Raw genomic sequence first — 24246 nt, 5'->3', positions numbered from 1 at the left:
AAATAATGTGTATCAGATTTCAATTTAAGTAAAAATAAAATATGAGGAAAATTTTGATTTTGCAGAAATATCAGCCATGAACTACCATCCACCAGCCAAATTTTATTTTTGCGTAATACTTTATAGTCCATGTCTATAAGTATGCAGATTCTTGTCACTAACAATTATTAAATATACATATACTGTATAATTCTTCTGTAATCAATTCACTATGAATCTAAATCTGAACTATTTTGATGAAAAGAAACTTTCTGTATGGTACTTTTAGAGTATTGAAATCTTGGCCATATTTTTCAAAATTTCATTGACAATGGATACTCTCTACCTTTCTATCCTGACACAAAAATGTCTTTACATAGTCATCATTTATTTTGATTTATCAAACATGGTGGGGGGTGGGAAATAAATGAGTATGTTTCTTAAGACCATCTCAAAGGTAGGTGTGGCTGGCATTCCCTGGCATGGATTTTCTAGTAGATGTCATGCCAAGGTCTTAAGACAAAAGTAATTCTATCCAATGTAAATTCTTTGCCAGTTAAGATTGTCTTTTCAAAGAAAGATTTGAATCTACATACATATTAACTATTTCAAGAACAGAAGTACACGAAGTACAAGTTAAATGATTTACTCTACTTTCTAACACAGAGTGAAAGAAAATGCTGAGTGAGAGTAAGAGGAAAAATACACTGGCATTATAATGGCATGGCTACGAAAGGAAATTTACCTTGTTAACACTGAAAATAGATGGGCAACGTAGTAGTTATTGAACATTGCATTTTTCCTATTTTGTGTTACCCTTTCCTCTATTGTGCACATTACACAGGAAGGGAAAAAAATGTTATTGTGTTGCAGCTGTGTATTCAACTATACTTTTTGTATCAAGTACTTAATTTAGCTAAGTGATGATGTTGAAGAAAACATTTCTCAAACTCTGGTTGGCAGGTTAGAACATCCTCCTCAGAAGCACAAGGATAATATGTTTTCAGTTCATGTATATGATGTTGGAGAATATAGAATTATATTGCTGTGTGTAATAGAACATAGAAACCGATTTATTTAAAAGTGACTATTACTTTGGTAGCACTGCATTTCTTGCTAACGACCTCATGATCTTCTCAAGGGTTTAGGTTTAGTCCGACTACAATTGACCGACAGCTCTTTGAACTTTCATTTTTTATCCAAGTATGTTGCTCTAAATGTATTTGTGATACTCTTTAAATCACAACAACTGCAATGTAGTTTACAAAGTGTGCTAAGCCAGGGATGGTTCCCTCTCTTGGTCCTTACAATTTGTGTAAGTTACATTTATTACACCATTAACATGACACAATTACCGCTCTAATTAGTTGCAGATGTGACTGGCAATTATGTACGTAGTTTCTCCTCCTTTCAGATCTAGTTTTAACATGTCCCCAAATAATACACTCCCCCCTCCACAAAAAAAAAAAAAAAATCTGTGAACTTCTTTGATTGGAAAATCCTACCTCAATGTTGTAACACTGTAAAATTCTCACTCCCAATAGGATTAAAATGAAAGAGACAAACTGGACTCATGAATCTGAGTCTTCTCTTTAAGGCCACCAGACCCTGCTTCTTGGTGTTCACGCCCCTAAAAGATTTGCAGGCAGTTATCATGTTCCTACTTAGTTATTGCACAGCCATGCTATACATACTCTTTTAATCTTTTTGCATGCAGAAAGTTAAACCCTTCTTTCTGATGTTCTCTGAACTCTTTCCAATACTTTTATATATTTTAAAATAGCATTCTAGTGTTGACAATATGTCCATTGTTTTCTATTTTAGAAAGCTTTTCATGGAGCCAGAGTGACATATTGGGTTCTTTAGATAGACTTTATTTCAGAGAGGACATGTAAATAATAGCATAATTATTATAGATTATTGCCAAAGTGACAATGGGGGGGATGTAGGGAATCTTGATTTCACTTACTTTTCTACCTTTGTGGGTTATAGGGAAAGATAGTTTTAAAGTCGCATTTATTTAATTTTTTTTTTCTTTAAATGTATGTGAGGATGAGTTCTATGGCATTTAATGAATACCTTCCAAATGTCCCTTGGTAAGTTTGTTTTTCATCAAGTTTTACAGATGAAAGTCTAGTTTCTAAATGTATGCTTTCACATCCACTTATCTTTGCCTCCTCACATTTAATGCAAACTTTACAATGTGATGGTTTTGCAGTGAAATCAACACACTGTACCTTGTTCCATGAGAAGAATTTGAAATTATTTATCTTACTTGACAGAGAAGGGAATTTTTATTTTTCTGTGCTTTACACTTTATGAAATGAAACATGTAAGTTTCTCTACTTTCTGCCTCCTTCCTTCCCCAAAGAATTCCGAGTTTTTCCAATAGTGCCAATGTAACACACCATCTCTCGTACCACTTCAGTTCCAAATGCAGACTACAGAGCTGTTGGTCCAGTTTCCATGGCTGTGTTTGTTAATCATCCTCAGTAATTTGGTGCAAAGAGAGATGCGTGAGGATAACAAGGAGACGGAGTAGAATCTCTCATGTGAATACAGTGTTAGTGAGTGGGAGGCTGGGACTTTCCTATTCCTGCAAGAACTAATTTCGTGGATATAAAAGACAGTGGCTCTCTAAGCACCCTGCCTGAAGATGCGTAATTATTACCGTCTTCGTTACTACTCCATATTTCCCCAGAAAGAAGGCTGAACTAAAGACCTTAAATCACTAGACAAAACCTCTGTCGATGGAAACAGTTGCCACACATCTCTGCAATAGGGCACAAACGCCTTACAGTCCTCGTCTTTCCAACTCACTATTCTTCAGATAGTTCAGTACTATCAGAATAAGATGAACTGCTAATCAAAGTTAAAACCAAAGACAAGACAAACAGGCAGAGTAGTACTGAATAGTAAGAGAAGAGTAAACAGTTTGAAACAATGTAATTGGAAACTTTAAAAAGGCAGATGGGTTTCCTTGTATGATGGTGCATCAGGGAGGGTGTGCCTACTGACAGTTTCCGTCTAACTCCTATATGCAGACTTGGGCTGCAGGAAAGTAAGGCATTCAAAGTACTATCTGAAGTTTTTGGTTTCATCAAAATATTTTGCGTATGGAGAAATAGTCAACATCTTATATTTTTTCATAACTAATTAAAAAAAGCCTCTAAAAATATTTTGTGGAGTGAAATCTCTTTCCTTCAGGGAGGTGAGCAGGTGAGCATATGAACAAAAGTTATTTAGAATGTTGGGGTGATTTCTCGGGGTGTCATCTCAGAAGGCAACTTAAAAGTTTCATATGACTGCACAGAAATTTAATTACAAAGTTACAAACATTTCCTCTGGCTTTCTGTTTTGGGGTTTTTGTTTATTTGTTGTTTGATGAGCAGATTATTTTTTTTAAAAAGCCCATGTTTTTCAGGGAAGGATAGTCTTGATTCAATTCTTTCCCTTCTTTTTCTTTTCTTTCTTTTTCCTTCCTTCCTTCCTTCCTTCCTTCCTTCCTTCCTTCCTTCCTTCCCTACTTCCTCCCTTCCCTCATTCCTCCCTCCCTTCCTTCTCTCTTTCTTTCCTTCTCTTCATTTAAGGAAGAAAAGTATCCTTTCCTGAACCATTTTGAAGTTTGCAAGATATTTGATGTACAATATACCAGAACATGAAATGGACACACATAAAAGTTCCAAGTGTGGGTTCAAAGTGGAGAGGGGCATCCTGTCAAAATGGTCTCTTATCCCACTATCTGTTTGTTTCTCCTTTAAAAATATCAGAGCACTGTTCATGGTCAATTTCAATCCATTTTGCAAGTATAAGTGAACATTGAGAAGTCAATATAGTGAAGTTACAAAGAGCCATGTAGAGGTTAGTTTTCAAACTAAGTGGAAAGGAAATGGGAAATGGGAAAACTCAGGTACCAGAATGTAACTTTTTAAAACACTGCATGGACTAAAGTGTAATCTATGACTTTGACAAGCATTGGAAAAATTAAGTTGTTCTCAAAAGCAAACACAGATCCGACAGTCATGTTTCCTTACTGTATGTTCACGTTCTTCTCCCTAAAAATAGACTTTTTGGTGTTTTGTTTCTCTAAAAACCAAAGCATTGCTTTGGAAAGGAAGTGAATTTCAATTATGTTTCTGAACTGGGAAAAGATTTGAACCTTGTGGGTGAGAAAATCTTCAATAGCTTTCATTTTTCAGCCTTATCTCCACTGCAGAGTGAGTTTCTCTCCTTAAAGTCTTTTCTTTCTCACCTGGAACCATGACTGAAGGCGAGTGTAGATCCTTCTGAGCCATGGAACAGGAGTGTTTCCTTTTTCCTCTTGTGAAGTCCCACAGGCCATGCCCCATAGGAACTCTGTCATGGGCATTTCCACTCAGGTTGAGAGAACTCTTTTCTATGCACTGAAGATCAGTAAAGGGGAAGAATTCCAACATCTTAGGGAAGCTGGAAAGAATTCCAACATCTTAGGGAAGCTGAGTAGAGGGACTGTAAAGAAACAGATTTTTGGTTTTTCTTATCAGCCATTCTCTATAATGGTAACCAATAATAAGAATAGCTAACATTCTCTGAGCGCTTAGAAGGGCCAGGCGCTTGGCCTCACATAGGTTCTATGTAGTGTATTAAGAGCAGGCAGAAGTTGGGAGAACTCATATCTATAAAGTTCTCATTTGTGGGATTTGCTTCTCATCTGCTGTCCCATACTCACAGAGGCAGATTGAGTAATCTTTAATATTTAAAGGAAATAGATAATAATATAATAGCACTGTCAAATACAGTAAGCTTCAATGGTATTTTTAAGATGTCCCTTTACTCAGGGTTGCAAGAGCCCAGAGTATGTAAATCAGTTTGAAGAGAAGAGTTTTTCTGCATTCTAAGGGATCAAGTCATATAAGCACTCATTGTAACTCTACCTGATTATAGATTAAAAAATGGTTTTAAAAGAATATTAGTAGAAAATATTTGAGATTTCTTGTTCATTGTAATTCTACATGTAGTACCTGACCTCTAAACCCTTCATGGAAATGTTACTTTCATTTTGGTTTTCCTCCTTTAGAGGAAAATAATTTTAACACTTTTTGTTTTTTTCCCCAAAGATTCCCAAATGTAAATGTGAACTTTACCCATCATAAAATAGTACACATAAAAAAAAGATGAAGTTTTTCCGACTCTTATGGGTGTATATATTCCTAACTGTAGTAATTTAATTTCTCTTGTGAAGCTGATTTGTTGGTCTTATTGATCTCATAGAATCATAGGCTGCCAAAACATCCTTTAGTTCCTGTGTGCCTCTCAAAGAGATACCTGTCTAATATATCCTTAACAATTCGCAGGGAATGCGACTCCACACCCTTTCCTAGAAATACAATTTATAAGTCTCTAATCCACAAGTTTTATTAAGAAGCTTACCTAAAGAAAGCACTTACAAAAATCCTAGTCTATCCTCCATTAGAGGTTTGGAGTGGAAATATTAAGGTTGCCTGTCTTTTTTCCTTACAAGTATTCGAATATTATTAAATGTCAACTATCAGCCTTCTCCAGGTTATGTGACCAGCATTCTGTGTTGCTCATTCGACCATTTATATTTATTTAGCCCAGAAAAGACTGAAGCATTTTAATAATATAAAACAGAATTTGAAAAGAAATCATACATTATGAAATTACTATTTGTTGGTAGAAATCAGACTGTTGTTGAGTTTATAGGATTTACTTATTCAGCAAACACGTATGGACTATTAATTATGTACCAGGCACTTTGCAAGGCTCGGGGTATAAAAGTCATGACAGTTTTTCTTTTTTTAAATAAGATTTTTTTTAAGTTTATTTATTTATTTTTGAGAGACAGAGAGAGAGAGACAGAGCAGGGGAGGGGCAGAGAGAGAGAGGGAGACAGAATCCTAATCTGGCTCTGTGCTGATGTGGGGCTCGAACTCACAGAACTGTGAAATCATGACCTGAGCTGAAATCAAGAGTCAGATGCTTAACCAACTGAGCCAACCAGGCACTCCAAGTCATGAAACTTCTGTGGCAAATAATTACTATAGCAAATAAATACTGTAATAGAAGGTTATATCATGTGCTATGAGAACATAAGGAGAGACTTCAGAAGAGTTGAAAATATTTTCACACAGTAAATGCCATTTCAAATTGAGTGGTAGTGCTCCACAAGAAGTGAGCCTCATGTGCAAAGAGTTATTACACAGTATAGTTAATGACAAGTAATTCAATTAGGCTGAAACATAGGATGCATATGTAGATGTTTGGGAGTTGGGACCAAAAGGTTATAAAGAAGCCTGGAGTTGAGGTTATATGCCTTGTAAAACATTTGGGCTTTATCTTGTTGTTTCCATAAGGTATGTATTCATTCAAAAACATCTTTCCACAAACATTTGTTGAGTACCTACTATGTGCCTAGGAGTATGCTAAGCACTGTAGACACAGCAGTGAGCAAAACAAAAATCAGTTGTCAAGCTTTTACATTTTATGGGTGAAGACAGTAATAAATCAAGTAGCCAATCAATATAATTTAAAAATGAAAATAGTGAAGTTTGTAATATCTGGTGTTATTTTAGGCATTGTATGTGTTATAAAGTAAATTAAAATAACATAAGGAGAGAAAAAGTGATGTGCAATGGCAATAGCGTACAGGGGAATTTCTCAAAGGAAGGTAACATTTAAAACAGGGGTCGGTGTATCAGTTTGAAGGGACGCAGTGAGTCTTGTGAAAGGATCTGAGTGAAGCATTTCCAGGGCAGAGGGAGGAGCAAGCTCAGCGCCTGTGAGGAATTAATTTCTTAAGTGATAAGAGACATCATTGACATTAAAACAGGAGGAGGGATAAAGGATATGTCATTATCCTACATGTTCAGAAAGCCTTGTTATTAACACGAGGATGAATAAAAATATATTTTCTTTATTAGGGAAAAATAAAGCTTTCATAACAGAATTAAGATCTTTTCAAATGGTTAACTCTCAATTCCTATTTACAGTATCATTGCCTCCCATCTAGAATAAGACTTTGGGATACTGGTATTTTCTTTAGAAAGACAAATTTAAATTCTGAACATCCGTCTACATTTTTAGTTCTTAAATAAAGTTTGTGTTGGGACCCAAGTGTAAATGTTAATTGACGGTATGGGTGAATGTGGTCCATTTAGACTAGGGGAAAAGTAGGCTTTCACTGAAATTGTTGATGGGAACAATTGCAGGGGGAACTTAGCTTAAATAATGGCAACTCAGAGTTCAGTTGGTTCCTGGGTTTCACATTCTTTTGTTTTTCATATGAAAAATGCTGCTCCTCTGGCTGCTCTTCAAAGTATTTGTTACTAAGTCTAAATGCTAAAATCCAGTTTTACTGAGAGATCGGGAAGGGTTTACGGGTTATTTCTGACAGCACCTTGAAGTTTGCTTCTCTGCTACAAATTGGGTTTAGCTTCAACTTACACTCACGTTCATGCACCTCTGGAGACATGAGAAAGACAAAGGGACTGACTAAAGGGACATCTGGGGCCAAAAAGAGTTACCAAAGGAAGCATCTTTAATTTTCCTGGCTCACAGCAAATTTCAGCGCTAGAGAGTTTCACTTGCCACCTTCTCAGAACTTTCTTAGATAACGAGAACACTTCCTTTCTCCGTCCTGAGAGATTCTTTGTTGTTTTATAATTCACGTGCAGGGGACAATATTTACCGTGTTAAATGTCCTCAAATTTGCACTGCATTCGATTTTATGACTAACCTTCTCTTCTGTCACCTGACATTTGCCAATGAATTTCTGTTCATAACTAAAGCCTTAGACAAAGACTTGACAGATCCTCCCTGCAGCAGCACCCTGTCCTAAATAAAACAAGTGATGGTTTCCCATATGTTTTATGAAGCAGCACACAAGCTGTTTAATTACAGTGCGTCTTAGGGGAAGAATCCGAAACTTGAGATTCAGGGAAAATGCCTTATTTTTCTACAGTAAAGCGATACTCCAGGATCCCCATGGCTTCCTCATACACAGCTTCCTTGTACTACCATAGGTAAAGGAAGAAAAAGGAAGAGAATCTGGTGTGTTAGAAGTCAATTCATAATGAGTGGGCAGGGAGGCCACAGCGAAGGCAAGTCGACTCCTGCGTGTCCATGTTTCATGTACATTAATTTTGCGTTCAGCCAAACTTTTTCCTCTTCTAGTCTCACTCCAAGGGCAAGCTCTAAATCTAGTCTCGGCACCTGAATTCCGTGTAATGCTGCAAGCGCTGTATCAATAGGATGTAGACAAATCCATATTTATGTTTTATGAGTTGGCTGAGTTTACAATGTCATACGAGAGTTATAGCCACTGATAGTTAAAAATATTTGCTTTGGGAATGGCAGAGTTGGAAGAACCCAAGTTGTCAATGACGTGGGGCACAAAAGCACGAGTGGTGGATCCGCCAAAGACCGCTTGCCCTGCTTCCCACGTCTCACTGCTCTTTGTACTTCCCAGGCTCCTTCAGCCTGGAAAGGAGATGCCTGTCAGGGAAGGAAACTTGTGGTTGAAGATAGAACATACTGCATGAGCCATTTTGCTACTCAGAGACTATTTTAGACTAGCCTTTAAGGAATTTTAATTAGATTGAAAAACTAGGAGAGAGTTGGATTTAGGCAGAGTGGGGGACCAAAGCCTCCTGTAAAGAGCTGTTAACCTATTTGACAATAATAGGGAAGAGAAGAAAATTGTGAAACCACTCTTTTTTTTTTTTTTTTACATTTTGTGCTTAATTGTTGTATACTGAGATCATTTAAAGATTTGGGATGACTCATCAGGTATTTAGCTTGCCCTGTCTCTTTAAAATATATGTATAAAAACCACACTATTTATCCCTTTGTTCGCAAATATGTACTTATTATATAATATGCTATGTGCCAAGCGCTATGCTAGGTGTTGGGAATGTAAAGGGAACCCATATAGACATTGCCCCCATCCTCCTGTAGCTTACAAACACGTGGTTAATTTTTTTTTAATGTTTGTTTATTTTTGAGAGAGAGAGACAGACAGAGTGTGAGTGGGGGAGGGGAAGAAAGAGAGGGGGACACAGAATCTGAAGCAGGCTCCAGACTCTGAGCTGTCAGCATGGAGCCCAATGTGGGGCTGGAACTCATGAGATGGGTGATCATGATCTGAGCCAAAGTCCGAAACTTAACTGACTGAGCCACCCAGGTGCCCCACATATGGTTAATTATTTAAAGTGACCACTGAGCCACTTGGTGGCTCAGTTAGTTAAGCATCCAACTCTGGATTTCAGCTCAGGTTATGATCTCACAGTTTTGTGGGTTTGAGCCCCAAGTTGGGCTCTGTTCTGGTCCTATGGAGCCAGCTTGGAATTCTCTCTCTCGGTCTGTCTCTGCCCTTTCCCCCTCGCATTCTCTCTGCCTCTGTCAAAATAAATAAACTTAAAAAGTTATTTAGAAATTTTAGAAGGTGACCAAGTACTCTCCTTTTGAGGCTGGAAGGGAGGGTTTTAGGGAAAATTAGGTATATGTTGTGGCAGGGGGGAGAACATGAAAAAAATCCTGTATTATAATGGTGTATTTGAAAAATTATTGAATAGGTAGTTGTGACAAATAGACCTAGAAAATAATATAAAGCAATTAAAGACTATTAGTAAAACAGAGGTGTACAAAAACTGAATCACTGTGAAACAAATGACATTTATGCGGCCATGATGATGTAAACACAGATTAACTGAATTAAAACATTGCTGTTAGTATAATAACAAGAATGGGAAGAAAGATGACAGTTGGTATAAGTGATCCAAGTTCTCATTTATCAAAAAGGAATTTAAAAATGTCAAAATTTGTATATCAAGATATGACAAATATAGTACTTAAAAATATAGGAATAAATTCCAGAAAAGAACATCTAAAGAGTTCAATGTTTTATTGTGTCTTAAGGACAGGACTAAACAGAGAGGCAGGGATATTCCTTTTATTAATAAATCTTTGGGAACAAATTGATTTTTTAGACATGCTTCTGTATTGTGTTGGTTACAATTAAAATTAGGCAATCTTCCTATGACTTCTTTCAGATACTTTTTTTTTTTTTTTTTGCTGAAGCACGATTGAGTCTATAAACTTGCTGGTGTTGAGAAGAGACGTAGAATATAAATCATGAACCCTCTACAGAATATTCCAGGTGGTATTTGCCCTCTTCTATGTCCTGTGCTCTTTATCAATTCAGTCGTTTATAATAAAACCGGAGCAAGGCTATAAGACTTCAATGGCCTTCTTAGCTGTCAGGTGGTTGACAATTATAAATTACTGTTTTAGAAGGAGAAGTGACATGCAGAAGTTCATAAATATTAGATGTGATCTAACTATGTGTACATTCCAACACTAGTAAGGAGACTTCAAGAAGGAAAATGGAGCCGTTGCTATTTCCCCAACTTTTCCAACAGAAATTGTAAATCACCATGTATTTTCAGCGGGGATATTATTGGAATATAGGCAACACTTCCACTGCCCCTCACTAAAACTTTGGTGATAACTTTTGGTAATAAATAAATGTTCAACATTATAGAAAAAAAAATGCTCGTGGACATAAGCAGATTTGAGAGCTATCCTTCATTTCCTATTCAACCAAACCCACAAAATTACTTCATTCCTCAAAAGCTGTTAAAATGATGCAAAAGGAAACAAATAAACGAAAGGAAACCTGGGTAAAGAGAAAAAGAGATACCGAAGCACAGATAGTCCCCTGTGTCATTTACTGAAAAAAGTAACTTAAATAAAAGATGAAGCAGTTCAGTTTCAGAAGTAAGGCATGTTGCTCAGACTTGGAAGTCCCACAAATCTAAATTCAAATCCCAGGCCCACCTAGAGCAAATTATTTTAATTCACTTAGCCTCAGTTTCCATATCTGCAAAATGGGGAATAAAGTACCATTACAGTTTTGTGAGAACTACAGAAAATGATACTTATAAATCGATGGTGACCATGCACAGCAATTTATCTATAAGCATTGGTTTTGTTTTCTTAATTAATGTTTATTATTAATGCCATATCACACTACTGCATGCATAGTACAATTTTCAGTAAAAATGATAGCTCCCACTCCATGAGCATCCTATTTGTACTGTTTTACATGAAGGCCACTAATCCTCAGAAACCCTGCAGGATTTTCACCCATTTGATACGGAGAGAACATAGGCCACAGAGAAAACAAGAAGTTGCTCTAGGTCACACAGTTAACGTACGGCAAAGGTTGAATTTGAATACAGATATGTTTGACTCCAAAACGAAGACACTTAACATTGTTACATCATGTAACATCATGTTAAATCATGCTGTGTATCTATCAGGAGATCAGAATTATTAAATAAATAAGAGTACTGCATTCAAAACAGGTAGAAGTCTCATTGAAATCAGAACAAACTTCTTTTTTTTTTTTTTTTTAATTTCATTTTTTTAAAGTAATCTCTGTACCCAACGTGGGGCTCCAAGTCATGACCCGGAGATTGAGAGTCACATGCTCTTCTGACTGAGCCAGCCAGGCACCCCGAGAACAAGCTTCTAATGATATTTAATATTAGTAACATTAAAACAACAATGCTTTCTCACAGGGGTAATTTTAAGTCTGTGTCCATTCAAATTAATTAAAGCAGCACCTGTCTACTTAAAAAGAAAAATCAGGGCCAATACATTGAGCTATATATGGGAATTACTTATTTGAACATTAAGATAAAATTTAAAGTCTACTAATGTGAGTTTTTAGCAGTGTAATATATTACACAGGTATGCAGGGCTTCTGACAGCAAAGTAATTTACATACATTATTTTAATAATCCTCATAATTTTTTTCTGCTGGAAAGGTAAGTAGCAATCATTTCTCAGATTTTTTCAGATAGTGAAACAAAAGCAAAGGAAAGGAAAATCTTTTATATCTATCTCTCAATAGATCTCAAATTTTATTTTTAACTTTGGAAGCATTTGCTCTATTTGAGGATGATTGTAATAAAATATGTCTCTATTTAAGTGGAAAATAGTAATGACTAACTTTAAAAATTTTTTTTTTAACGTTTATTTATTTTTGAGACAGAGAGAGACAGAGCATGAATGGGGGAGGGTCAGAGAGAGAGAGGGAGACACAGAATCTGAAACAGGCTCCAGGCTCTGCACTGTCAGCACAGAGCCCGACGCGGGGCTTGAACTCACGGATGTGAGATCATGACCTGGGCCAAAGTCAGACGCTTAACCGACTGCGCCACCCAGGCGCCCCAATAATGACTAACTTTAGAGGGATATTCTGAGTTATAACAAAGTCGATTTTGTGTTCTTTCTACAACTACAGAAAATATCTAGTGATACTGTGACAACTATTTCAATAAAAGTAACAACTCCTCCAACCAAATATGTCAGTTTTTGGCATTAACCGGTAAATTTTCAATGGACTTGAAATGCAGGTGATAGAACCACTGCATAAAAAGCAATTAGCCATCAGATTTCTCATCGACCTCACCTGTAAAATCCAAGGCAAGAATATCTCTTTGGGATGTTTGTTTGCAATACCAGAACCACAGGCCTAAAATAAAACCTCAAACTATAGGGGGCAAAAAAAGTCAGCATAGAACTACCACGGGCGTTATGTGAAAGCTCCTCATATGGTTTTTATGAGTTTCCAAACAAACTAGAAAGATGAAAACAAAATGGAAGCAAGGAAACCTGATATCCCTCATGAGTCAGTTTCTGTTTGCCTGGTTGGGCCAAGTTGTGCTTTATTGCATCTGTGATGAGCAAATGGCAGCTTAAGAGCACTAATTGGTTGCAGAATTCTCCTATCAGTAGTTTATTTAACAATAAGATTTAAATTAGTTGTCTCTAAATAGTAGATGTTGTTACAGTTTTGATAGACCGATTGTCCTTTTGTTATTTTTGCTTGGGTGGGATACAGAAAATTTTAATTTTATGGGACAAAAGCTATCATTACTAGTGCCTTCCATCTAAAAGGAAATATAAGAAAGAATGAAATTTTCACAAAAGTCAAATATGGAAATAATGTCAACTGGCTTCTCTATCCCATAAATATTTGATGACCACCTACTATGTGCCAGGCACTTTGGATAAAATGATAGGCAAAGACAGACATAGACCTGATGCTCATTACAGTTTAGAGAAGGAAACAGACACACGTCAAATAGTTATATAATAAATGTAAAATTAGAAGTGTGGTAAATGTTATGAAGGTGTGTTATGAGAGTATATAACAAGATTTGACAATTTAGGGAAGTCAGAGAATGCTTTTGCTGGAAACAGCAATGACTGCATTATAATCTGAAGGATGAGTAGGAATTCAGCAGACAATAGGAGGAAGAAGCATTTTGAGCAAAGGAAAGCCTGTGTCCATGGGCCCTTTGAGTGTTACCTTAATATACATGAAAGATTGAATGAAGTTCAGTGTGTCTGCCATCAAGGCAGAGAGGAAAGGTTATACTGTACAATTATATTACATTAATTCATGTGGAAAGCTGTGGTGGACAATTCTGTTTCCAGGTACAATGGAGTATCAGGGACTAGATTTACCCTCCTGCCTTAAACAATAACAAAAAGGATGAAAATATATAAAACAGTGATTTTTCAGACATTGGTCAATAGGCTATCGCTACAGGAAGGGAAGCAACCTACGTGAGTGCTCTGTGCCCCAGTTTACTGCCTAGAGGGAGTTTCTAGGCTACAACAGTAGAAGAGAGAACCAAAAAGAACTTGCAGGATCTCTGAGTTGAAAAGACAGACTTGAGAAATTGGTGAAGGCAGGGTACTGAAGAAAAAAGAGCTGCACAGGGGCACCTGGGTGGCTCAGTGGTTAAGTGGCTGACTCTTTAATTTAGGCTCATGTCAGGTCATGAGATGGACCCTGCACTGGGCTCTGTGCTGGGCAAGGAGCCTGCTTTAAGAATCCCTCTCTGTCTGCTCCTCCCTGGCTCACTCTCGTGCCTGCAAGAAAAAAAAGAAAAAGAAAGAAAGAAAGAAAGAAAGAAAGAAAGAAAGAAAGAAAGAAAGAAAGAAAGAAAGAAAAGAGAAAGGAAAAAAGGAAGGAAGAAAGAAAGAAAGAAGAAAATAGAGAAAGATGAAAAGAAAACAAAAGAAAAAGAAAAGGAAAGAAAAGAAAAAAGAAAGGAAAGGAAAGGAAAGGAAAGGAAAGGAAAGGAAAGGAAAGGAAAAGGAGCTGCACAGAAAGGTTATTTGAAAATATACAGAAATCTGAAGAAACCACCACAGGCCAGGAAGAACCATCAAAGAGAACCAGGCTGAGCCATACTGAAAGATTATACAAAGCTAGGAATACCATTTAAAATAGCACAAAAAGGGGCGCCTGGGTGGCTCAGTCAGTTGGGCGTCCAACTTCGGCTGGGGTCATGATCTCGCGGTCCGTGAGTTCGAGCCCCGCGTCAGGCTCTGTGCTGACAGCTCGGAGCCTGGAGCCTGCTTCCGATTCTGTGTCTCCCTCTCTCTGGCCCTCCCCCACTCACTCTTTGTCTCACTCTCTCTCTCAGAAATAAATAAACATTAAAAAAAAATAAAATAAAATAAAATAGCACAAAAAATTGAAATGTCTGTATACAAATCTAAAGGAATATATTCAGAATCTTTATACTATAAACTACAAAAAAACACTGATAAAAAATGTTCAAAGAGCTACATAAGTGGAGAGATGTATATGTTTCATGGTTTGGAAGATACAGTATTGTTAAGATGGCAATTCAGTGATTTATTCAACACTATCCTAATCAAAGTTCCAGAAAAATTTTATCTAGATGTCAGTAAGATTATTTTTAAATTTATACAAAAAGAGAAGGAACTAGAATAACCCAGAAAAAAATCCTGAAAAGGAAGGAAGAGTTGGAGAACTCATGCTCCTTGTTTTTAAGACTTATAAATCTTCAATAAGACAGCGTGATTTTGGTGAAAGAATAGGCACAAAGGTCAATGGAACAGAATAGTGGGCCCAGAAAAGACCATAAAAGTATAGTTTAACTGCAATTTTACAGAGGTTCAAAGGCAATTTTAGCATAGAAAGGATAGTGTTTTTAACAAACAGTACTGGAGTTGTTGGGCATCCATTTGTAGAAAAGATAAGTTCAACACCTGCTTCAGACATGATACAAAAACTAACTCAAAATAATCATAAACCTAAATGTAAAACATAAAACTGTACAATGTTTTAGGTATGATACCAAATCTAGAAAAGGAAGCATGGAAATCAAAAGGGAAATTAGAAACTATTTTAGACTAAGTGAAATGAAAATGAAAACACAACATATTAAATTTTGCAGGATGTGATACTTAAATAGAAATTTGCAGCAGTAACATCTATAATAGAAAATAAAAATGTTTCTAACCAATGACCTAAATTGTATCAGAAGTTCTAACCAGTGATATAAGACAAGTAGAAAAGAATTAAAATTGGCTTTATTTTCAGAAGACATTAAGGTCTATGTAGAAAAATCCTAAGGAATATAGCAAAAAAACAAACCAAAAAAAAAAAAAAAAGCTACTAGAACTAGTAACTTAGTTTAGTAAGTTTGTAGGATACAAGGTCCATAACCAAAATCAACTGTATTCCTATTATTCTTACAGTAAAACAGTTGCTAAAATAGCAATTAAATCACAGATTCTAATACTGGAATTCATCCCACTTGAAGTCATGTTTTACATGTATTATGTGTTATATATTTATTGTATGTCTGAGTTAGATTAGGTGGTTTTATTTTATTTTATTTTATTTTATTTTATTTTAATTCTACATCCCCATGACTTACTTGTTTTATAACTGGAAGTTTGTAGGTTGAATGATTTTATTTAGACCTGGGTAAGAAAGACTTCTATCTTAGACCCTCTAAAGTTGTATCTTTCCTCCACAGTGTGGAACAAAGAAGGCATACCCTCCTAGGGCTCTTGTTCCCACTTTCTAGAGCACACTCTGGGTACTCATGTCAGAACTCCCTGTCCCAAATGGTCACTCAGTGGGCCTCTCCCCTGAGTCTATCTTTCTACGCGTGGACCATCCCCTGGTATGAATATTCCAAGGCCAATGGGTTGGCCATGCTGTTGTTTGCTATTGGCTGTTCAGGTATTGGACCTACAGGCTGGAGTGTCTACACACATAGGCACAAAGATCCTCATGGTAGGAAGAGAGAGAGTGAGACAGGAGCCAAGCTAGCTCTTTATATCACATATTATAGGTGTTAACAAGCCTCCAGGTCTTTTGAAAATTCTACGTTCGAACCTGGACTTCTGTATATTGAGAGGTATATATTTTTAAAAAAAATTTTTAAAGCTTATTTACCTATTTTGAGAGAGAGAGAGAGAGAAGGAGAGAGCAGCATGCAAGAGGGGCAGGGGCAGACAGAGCGGAAGAGAGAGAGAGTTCCAGGCAGACTCTGCACTGTCAGCACAGATCCTGACATGGGGCTTAATCTCAAGAACATTGGATCATAACCTGAGCTGAAATCAAGAGCCAGACTCTCAAGCAACTGAGCCACATAAACACCCCTGTTGAGAAGTATACTTATTAAGGGATGTGGACCAAACTTATTTTAACCATTTCTTAACCTGAAACTTTTAAATATTTAGATCCATGTCAGGAGACCACCGTTTGTTCTAGGTTCTGCAGATATCAGGAACAAGCCTGTCTTTAAACAATGAAGCTTTAATTGAGTAACTGTATCAAATACTCTACTAAGAGTTCTTGGTGATCTGTCCTCTTCTGACATTTCTAGACTAATGATTGAGATTTCTCACCTATACCATAATCTCAGATTAAGTAATTCATTGCATCCTAGTTAAACAGTTCATTTCTCTTTGTTTCCTTCCATCAACAACTACTGTTCTTCTAAGTCATCTTCTTTAATTGTGGATTATGTGACAGGTGTTGATACAGCACACATTTACTTATTTCTCTGTAGATAGTGTTCCATTTTGTTTCTCAACAGATATCATTCTTCATAGGAGAATTGTGCTATTTTCTCATTTCAATCCTGCCTCAACCATCAGGTTCTCTATGATTGAAAGAACATAGATTTTGTTATAAGGAATGAAAAACAGTTCCAAATTTTAAAATAAGTTCAGACAGATCACATTCTCTAAACTATTTACACCTGTTGCACTGATGGATCATCTGGCTTCTAGCAAATCAATTATAATTTACTTTGTTTATTAAAAATGGCTTAACCAGGAATAAAAACATTTTAACATGCTGAATCCAAGATAACCTGTTCTGTCACATATTATAGGTGTTAACTTCTCAGAAAAGCAATTACTAATAGCTCCTCAGGGGTTCATTTCAAATGTCACTCTTTTCTCTGCTCTTCTTCTGTCTTCTAGGTGATACTTTTGCTTAACTTTGGCTTTCTTAGGCATTGACAGCCAAAGAAAGCCATCCTAATGAAAAAGTTTGGCTTTCGAGGTGAAATATCCTGTCTCTTGTATTTTAACCTCTTTAATTGAAAAGTGCAAACACTTTGAGATGATGTGTCTTGTTTCTTTGTTTTTAGTCTTTGCTTTAATTTGTGTCTGTATATACCATGGTTATGATAGTAAATACCCTAGCTTTATTGATTTATATTAATGTCTATATCAAGCCACAGAAAGCAGCCACTACCCTCATCTCATTTTATCTTTTTAAATTCCTTTACCACGTAGGGTTCGTGTGAAGGGTAGGCAGAGCTGCCAAAAGCAAATCCTTTTGACTCTCCCTACAAGCCACACCTTGGATGTGACACGGGGCTTCTTGAGTGATGTAAATTTGCCACTTAGGATCAATTACTTCTGCATTTATGTTTCCTTTGAGACGCAAGGTCGTGTGTAAAAAAAAAAGTACATTTAAGAAATGCTAATAATCATCCATAATTTTCTGCCACCAGGCTACAGAAAGAACACTGTGTAGCATAGATATCGTCATCATCATTGTCATTGTCGTCACATCATTAGCATACTATCGTTGCTTTATGAATTATTCGTAAAAGAAACCTGTTTCAAAGAACAAGAATCAGACAGTGATTCATAAAGTGGAGGATTAGGAAGAAAGAATAAATCAACCTGAGGGCTGTAGGATCCATAGTCTGTAAAATATTCAGCCTCCAAACGGTTTTTTGGAAATGAAGAGCCATCCAGTTTTCAGTATTTGAAAGCCAGAGGATTGTGTTTTTAACCATGAAAATCTGTATTGTTCCACCTGGTGAGGGTATATTTTTACTTAAACAGGCCAGCATTTATTTTCAGGAGAGAAAGTGATATATTGTTGCTTCACGCTTCCATATGTGCGCTTCTGTGCCCAGGCACAATCCAGTTGACTGGAAAAGGAGAATGTGACCAACACTCCTACCCCACTATTCCCCCTCTGGCAGAGCTCAAGGCCTTTTGCCAAGGCTCTGGCAGTTTTAAGACTATTTCCTGGCAGCCATTGGCTTTGAGAGGCCATATGACTCTGTTTCTGTCCGTCTGGATTTTGTTCTAAATTTCTTAAGGGCTTGCTTCTGAGCAGCATCCCAGCGGCAGCAGGAGCCCTGGGATTCAGCGAAGCCATGTTAGCCAGGAACTTTGGATCCCTGAGCTGTCCCAGGCTCCTGCCAGCCGCTTGCTTCAGGGCTTCAAAGAAGGGCTCGGCTGGAGTACCCAGGATGCTTTGCAGCGGCTGCCACAGCCCCTCTTTTGAAGCACCATGGTAGCCAACAGAGAGGATTCTGTGTTACGTACAGTATGACCCTGGAGGTGCCAGCCAGCTGCTGTGACTCAGCTAAAAACAGGGAACTCGCTGTAAGAGAGAGGGCGTAAAGGGGAGAGATTACTGAGGGGGAGGGAAGAGAGGAAAAGCAGCAGGAGTTTCTGATGCCCAGAGTTTGTCAAAGGGCTCCAAACACACTTCTGAAAGAGTTTTCTTGATGGGCCAAAGGAAGCCCATCACCGTGAGTCTAAAATCTGCTTGGGCTACATAATGCTTAATGGCCTTCATATCTAATGAAAACAAGCAGCAGAAGGATTAGAGAAAACTAGAAAATAAATGATCTTTCCTCTTACATACTCCCAAGCGCCCTGAGGAAATGTGTACTAATTGGCCTTCCAGATTTCATTTGTGATCAAACACACTGATGTAAAGACACAGGATCACTTAGTATATGATTTTTTTTTTTTTTGCTTTTTTGCGTTTTGCTTTTTCCCGTGGTGTCTTTATAACAGGAGAGGCTATTGTCTGTGTACACGTGGAACTGATAATCTCAGAAGCAACTCTGAATTCAAATTGTCAAGAAAGCAACACAATATGGGGGAGATTTATTTATGAAATACTCTGTTATGCCATTCTCCTTAGCTCTGGACATTTTTTAAGGAGAAAATTTATGCTCAGCTAAAAGTAGATCTTAAGCAAGTGTTCTGAACCTCACGTTCTGAAGCATTTCCTAGGGTCTGTTGCTCAGTTCAAATACAGGAATTTATAGGTAGATAGAAATGAAGATGCAATGTGCCCCATGGCTAAAAAAACCCCCAAAAACCGAAAAACAAAAAACCAACCAAGGTGGTCTTGAGAAGAGTGTGAGAGACCAGGTATCACAGGAAGATCTGATTAAATCAGCATTTCAAAGCAAAGACCAAGATACCCTGTCCTTTACATCTCAGGTGGAGACAGTGTCTCTGAGGTGATGCAATGATCAGTCTGGTTAGACAGAGAAGAAAATCAAGTTCATGTCTTTTATCCACCAGACTTGAAGTAGTGAGTGAGAAAGAGGCTTGAGGTTAAGATTACTCGAATGATCAAGTTTGCTCATGACAAGCAAGAAGGCAAGTACAACCCATCAGCTTGGGCCTGGGTGTGTCCGATCCTGGCAGAGTTTCTAAGGTGATAAAACCTTGAGCAAGTGGTGACAGCAATCCTCTGGGAAGAAACTCAGTCTCCAGAATTTCCCCAGCGATTTTTTCTGGTTGCTTTAGCTGTCACAAAACATGTTAAATTGATCAGCAACGGAGAAGAGGCTCAACTTCAGGGGCGCCTACCAGGTCTGAGGCTCGGATTTGCTACTTTAGTTTTTGTTTTGCCCGTCAATGACTGCTGGGGAAATAAGCAGACAGGTTTCATTAAGGAAGAGGCACTTTCCTCTCAGATCCCATGCACATATAAGTTTACTCAAACTGGATTCTCAATAAAAACTTAATGGGATTTCTCAGACACATTAGTTTTTAGTGTGGAGTATATATCCTTGATAAGGGGCATAGGCAAAGAAAAGGAAAAGAGAGGTCCATTATTTTCTTTCTCACAGGGGCTCTCTTTTGAAATGCTATTTCCATATAAGAAGGAACTAGTAGCTCCTTAAAAGGCATTCTGGCGAGTGCTTAAAATAAACTGAGATTAAGAGAGGACAAGTTAGAGGTAAAGGAGGGAGGCCTCGTGTTCTGATTAATCTTACAAGATTATGAATAGCTTCAATGGAAAAAGAAAGAAAAATGAAAAGAAAAATGTGATCGGAATATCAGAGAATGGTGTGAGGGAGGAGCATAAGCAGTAGAATTAAGAATGCCTCAACTTCCAAAAGTAAAAGAAAGCATCAGGTGCTATCTTCCCAAATGCCTACCATCTTGCCCTTGAATACAAAAGCCAGGAGAAGAAACAAAAGTGGGAATGAAAGGCTTGATGATCTGGCTAAAAAACTGGATTGGTTGTAGCCCCAGGTAAGAAGAGGAGGATCAATGGGCTGGATTTCAATACTTATTCACAGACAGTACGTGACTCATTCATTCCAAGTCCCATTTGACCCCACAGTCGTCTTTGCCTAATTCTGGATATTTGGTGTGTGGTTTACTAGGCAACAGCCTGCCACTCCCAGTAATTCACTTGGGAATTTTAGGACCCTGTACTGAGTTAATACTCCCAGTAATTCACTTGGGAATTTTAGGACCCTGTACTGAGTTGTCCCCCCCCCCCCCGCAACCTGTGAATGTGACCAAAGTTCTTTGCAGATATAATGGTGAAGGATATTGAGATGAAGTCGTCCTGGGTTAGGATGGGCCCTAAATCCAATGACAGGTGTCTCTGTGAGGGAAGAAAAGGGGAGAAGACACACAGAGGAGGAAGGCCACGTGACGACTGAGGCAGAGATGGGAGTTATATGACTATAGGCCAAGGATTGCCGGCAGGGACTGGAAGCTAGCAGAGAGGCAGGAACAGATTCTCCTCAGAGCCTCTGGAAGGAGCCAACCCTGCCAACAGCTTGATTTGAGACTTCTGGCCGCCATAACTGTGAGAGAATACACTTCTGTTGTTCCAAGCCCCCCAGTCTGTGGCGATTTGTTACAGCAGCCCCAGGAAACTAAGACAGACTCTCTTGAAAGTCAGCATTGCAGTACTGGCTATGCCACAGATGAGACAGAGTCACAAAGGCAAAATGCACTTATGTTGGCTGAATTATAATACATGCCTATGTGAATTCCTCCAGAAACTGTAAATAGAAAACGGGTTAGGAAATCAACTCACGTGTCACCTGAGCCAAGCACCACACTAGGTGATCCATCAATAAATAAAACAGCTCTCTTGCCCTTGGGAAGTTGATAGTCCAGCTACACAGAAAAAGGTTTTTACAGGTTAGCAAAATTCCCTAGGGGATGGCAACTCATCTTTGGGGCACCTTGAGAATTATCAGTATTGTTTTTCAATATTGACGAGCCAAGGGATGGTGTGTATTTTCTGGTAGTTCTGTCGTGAGCGCTCCACGTACTAGCTGGGGTGTTCTCGGGGAGTGTGCTAATTGGATAAATGAATAAATGGAGACAACTTCCCTTGCCCAGAAAGTAAGGGCCCAAGGTAAGCTATCAACAGCAGATGGTAAATAGTAGGTGAGATTCCTCAATGTCACCAAGTGCAAAGGAAGCTTTGCAGTCGGCACCAGAATCTCCCTTTATGGGTCTCTTGACTGGCACTCAGCCCTGCTTTCCAGTCTGTGGCTCCTCAACTACTCTATCAACACTTTAAAGCTACCCTCATTTCTTGGACCCTCACTCAATTAGCTGCATTGTGAACGAACATCTGCTCCAAGGTGCCATGCAGCTTCCAATGTTCAATTTGGAAAGAACCCACAAGCACGATGGGGGAGGCACCGCTAGAGGCTCTGCGTCTGGGAAGTCTGCTCTTTTCCCAGCCAGCACTGCTGTTGGTTCTGCCTGCTGGCTTACATGAATTGGTTTTTACATTTCTTAATTTAGACACTGGCAGTATGGAGACTTATTATATATACATATATAGAACATATTTTTTTTCTATCTGAAGAGAGCAATGTTTTCCATTGCACAAATACAGATGACTGCCAGTAGCTAGTATGCACACAGAACAGCCCACAACCCACAGATGCATCACTTTGTGACGTGAGACTGGGCACCAGGAGCTCAAGCTCTTTCCCGTGATTGGTTTAGAATGTTCATTTGTTTGTTTGTTTGTTTGTTTGTTTGTTTTCATTTGATTAGGAACCAGGATATTCAAATAATAATAATTACCCTCATTCTGGAGTAAGAGAGGTGAACTTCTTCTTTCTGGTGTTTCCATATGTTTGAGAAAGCATCCCATTATCAGAATCCCCAATCTGTGCAGCAAATAATGTAGCTGTTAATATAACTACAGTATGTGCCAGGTATTGTGTCAAGCACTTTGTGAACAGTTAGAATTTTAAGGATGGTGATAGTATCAATCTCGTTTTAATAGGTGGGAGACCAGAGGCAGTGAGAGGCTGTTACTTCCCAAATTCGCCTATTGTCCCAGATTGGTCTCCCTTGAAACAGATCCAGAAGGAGTCACTTATTTGGGAGCAGACTGGGGCCTCAGCCGAAGTCCATCCTCACTCTGACCACATAGGGAGTGCCGAGGCACAAAGTGCACCATAGATTTGGTCCCATGTTGAAGCAAGGGGAGGTCTTTTGTACGAGGCTGACAGTCTTTGCTTTCCAGGAGAGTTCTTTGCCTTCTGGCCAAGGGCAATTCCCTGGTACACGGGGGCAGTTGTGACCACAGTTTAGCAGCCAACATTCACAGTACGTGGGCTGAGTGCAAGGCTAGGTAAAGGGAATCTTAGTGGGGCGGCCAGAGCAGCCACTGCTAGTTAACAAGTAGAGGAACTTGGCTTCAAATCCTGTGTGACTCTAGGACCAGGCTCTTAATACTGCGCTATATTGTAAACATAAAGTTTCTTAACAGGGTTAAGAAGTGCCATGTTTTTTATCAATCTCCAGATTCCAGGGAGTATGCAGTCTCCTGTTGTTTCTCCCAGAGAAGGTGTCAATAAAATCTCATACATTTTCTTTCATGGTTCAGAGCTCCTCTAAGTGCTGCAGAATAGTGCCCACTCCTGGCCCCAACTCTACTTGCCTTCCCTCTAGCTTACTCACAGCTTGTGCCTCCCACTTCCCTTTGGCCCCCAAGTTCATGATGAAGCACAGAGCCTGGGCAATGGCTGCATTTGTACATGTGTCTCTCTGCTCCTTGCAACCAGCAATAAACAAGAAAGAGTAAGAAGAGAGAAAAACTTGTTAACACCATGCTGTATCTAAACAAGCAATCCCAGATGGCATCCTTTATGCCTTCTGCCTCTGATAAGAAAAGATTGAGCAGGGAAAATAAGCAGCAGCTGACAAGCCATACCGAGCACTAAGACCAACAGGAAGAACAGACACCAGCTCTGTGTTCTGTCCCCAGTCATGGCTCAGCACCCAACCCAAAGGCCTGCTTGCCTGCAAACACCTTCAGCTGTGCATGTTTTCATGGAACCAATAAATTATGGAAGGTTACAGGCCAGAGGAGTTTTCTTGCTTGTACAATACGTGGTTTGCTGATGAAGAACGAGGTGAAGCATAAGGTGATTCACTTAGGAGCAGTTCATTGTTAAAGAGACAGAAGAAATAAAACTCACAAGAGCCCCTGACTCCTGGTCATGGTTCTTTCCAGAACCCAAGGTTGATTTATTTTTAAACGTACATTATTATATTCATATTTATATTTATATTTATATTTATATTTATATTTATATTTATATTTATATTTATATTTATATTTATATGAAACTGGTTCTGAGACTACAATAGCAACTTTATTTGAGCTCAGTCTCTGGTGTCAGACAACCTAGAATTGAGTCCTGGCTCAACTACTTCATAGCTGTGTGTTCTTGAGCAACATTTCCACACTTAGGCTTCCCCATTGGCAAAGTAATAATAATAATTGCACCATGGGGGTTTGGAAAGTATTCAGTGAGATAGTCCATGTACACAGCTTAGCACAATACCTAA

At 38.3% G+C, this 24246-nt stretch overlaps 1 protein-coding gene across 1 annotated transcript in view; it reads left to right on the top strand.

The window, feature by feature from the left end:
* TRPS1 (transcriptional repressor GATA binding 1) overlaps positions 1-24246 on the top strand; it is a 373555-nt gene that overhangs the window by 738 nt on the left and 348571 nt on the right. The gene's annotated exons all lie outside the window — the stretch shown is intronic.

The sequence above is a fragment of the Panthera tigris genome, chromosome F2 (assembly GCF_018350195.1).
Source record: "Panthera tigris isolate Pti1 chromosome F2, P.tigris_Pti1_mat1.1, whole genome shotgun sequence".
In the NCBI taxonomy this organism is placed as follows: domain Eukaryota; kingdom Metazoa; phylum Chordata; class Mammalia; order Carnivora; family Felidae; genus Panthera; species Panthera tigris.
Note: the sequence above shows the minus strand (reverse complement) of the source record. Positions and strands in the feature narration are given on the sequence as shown.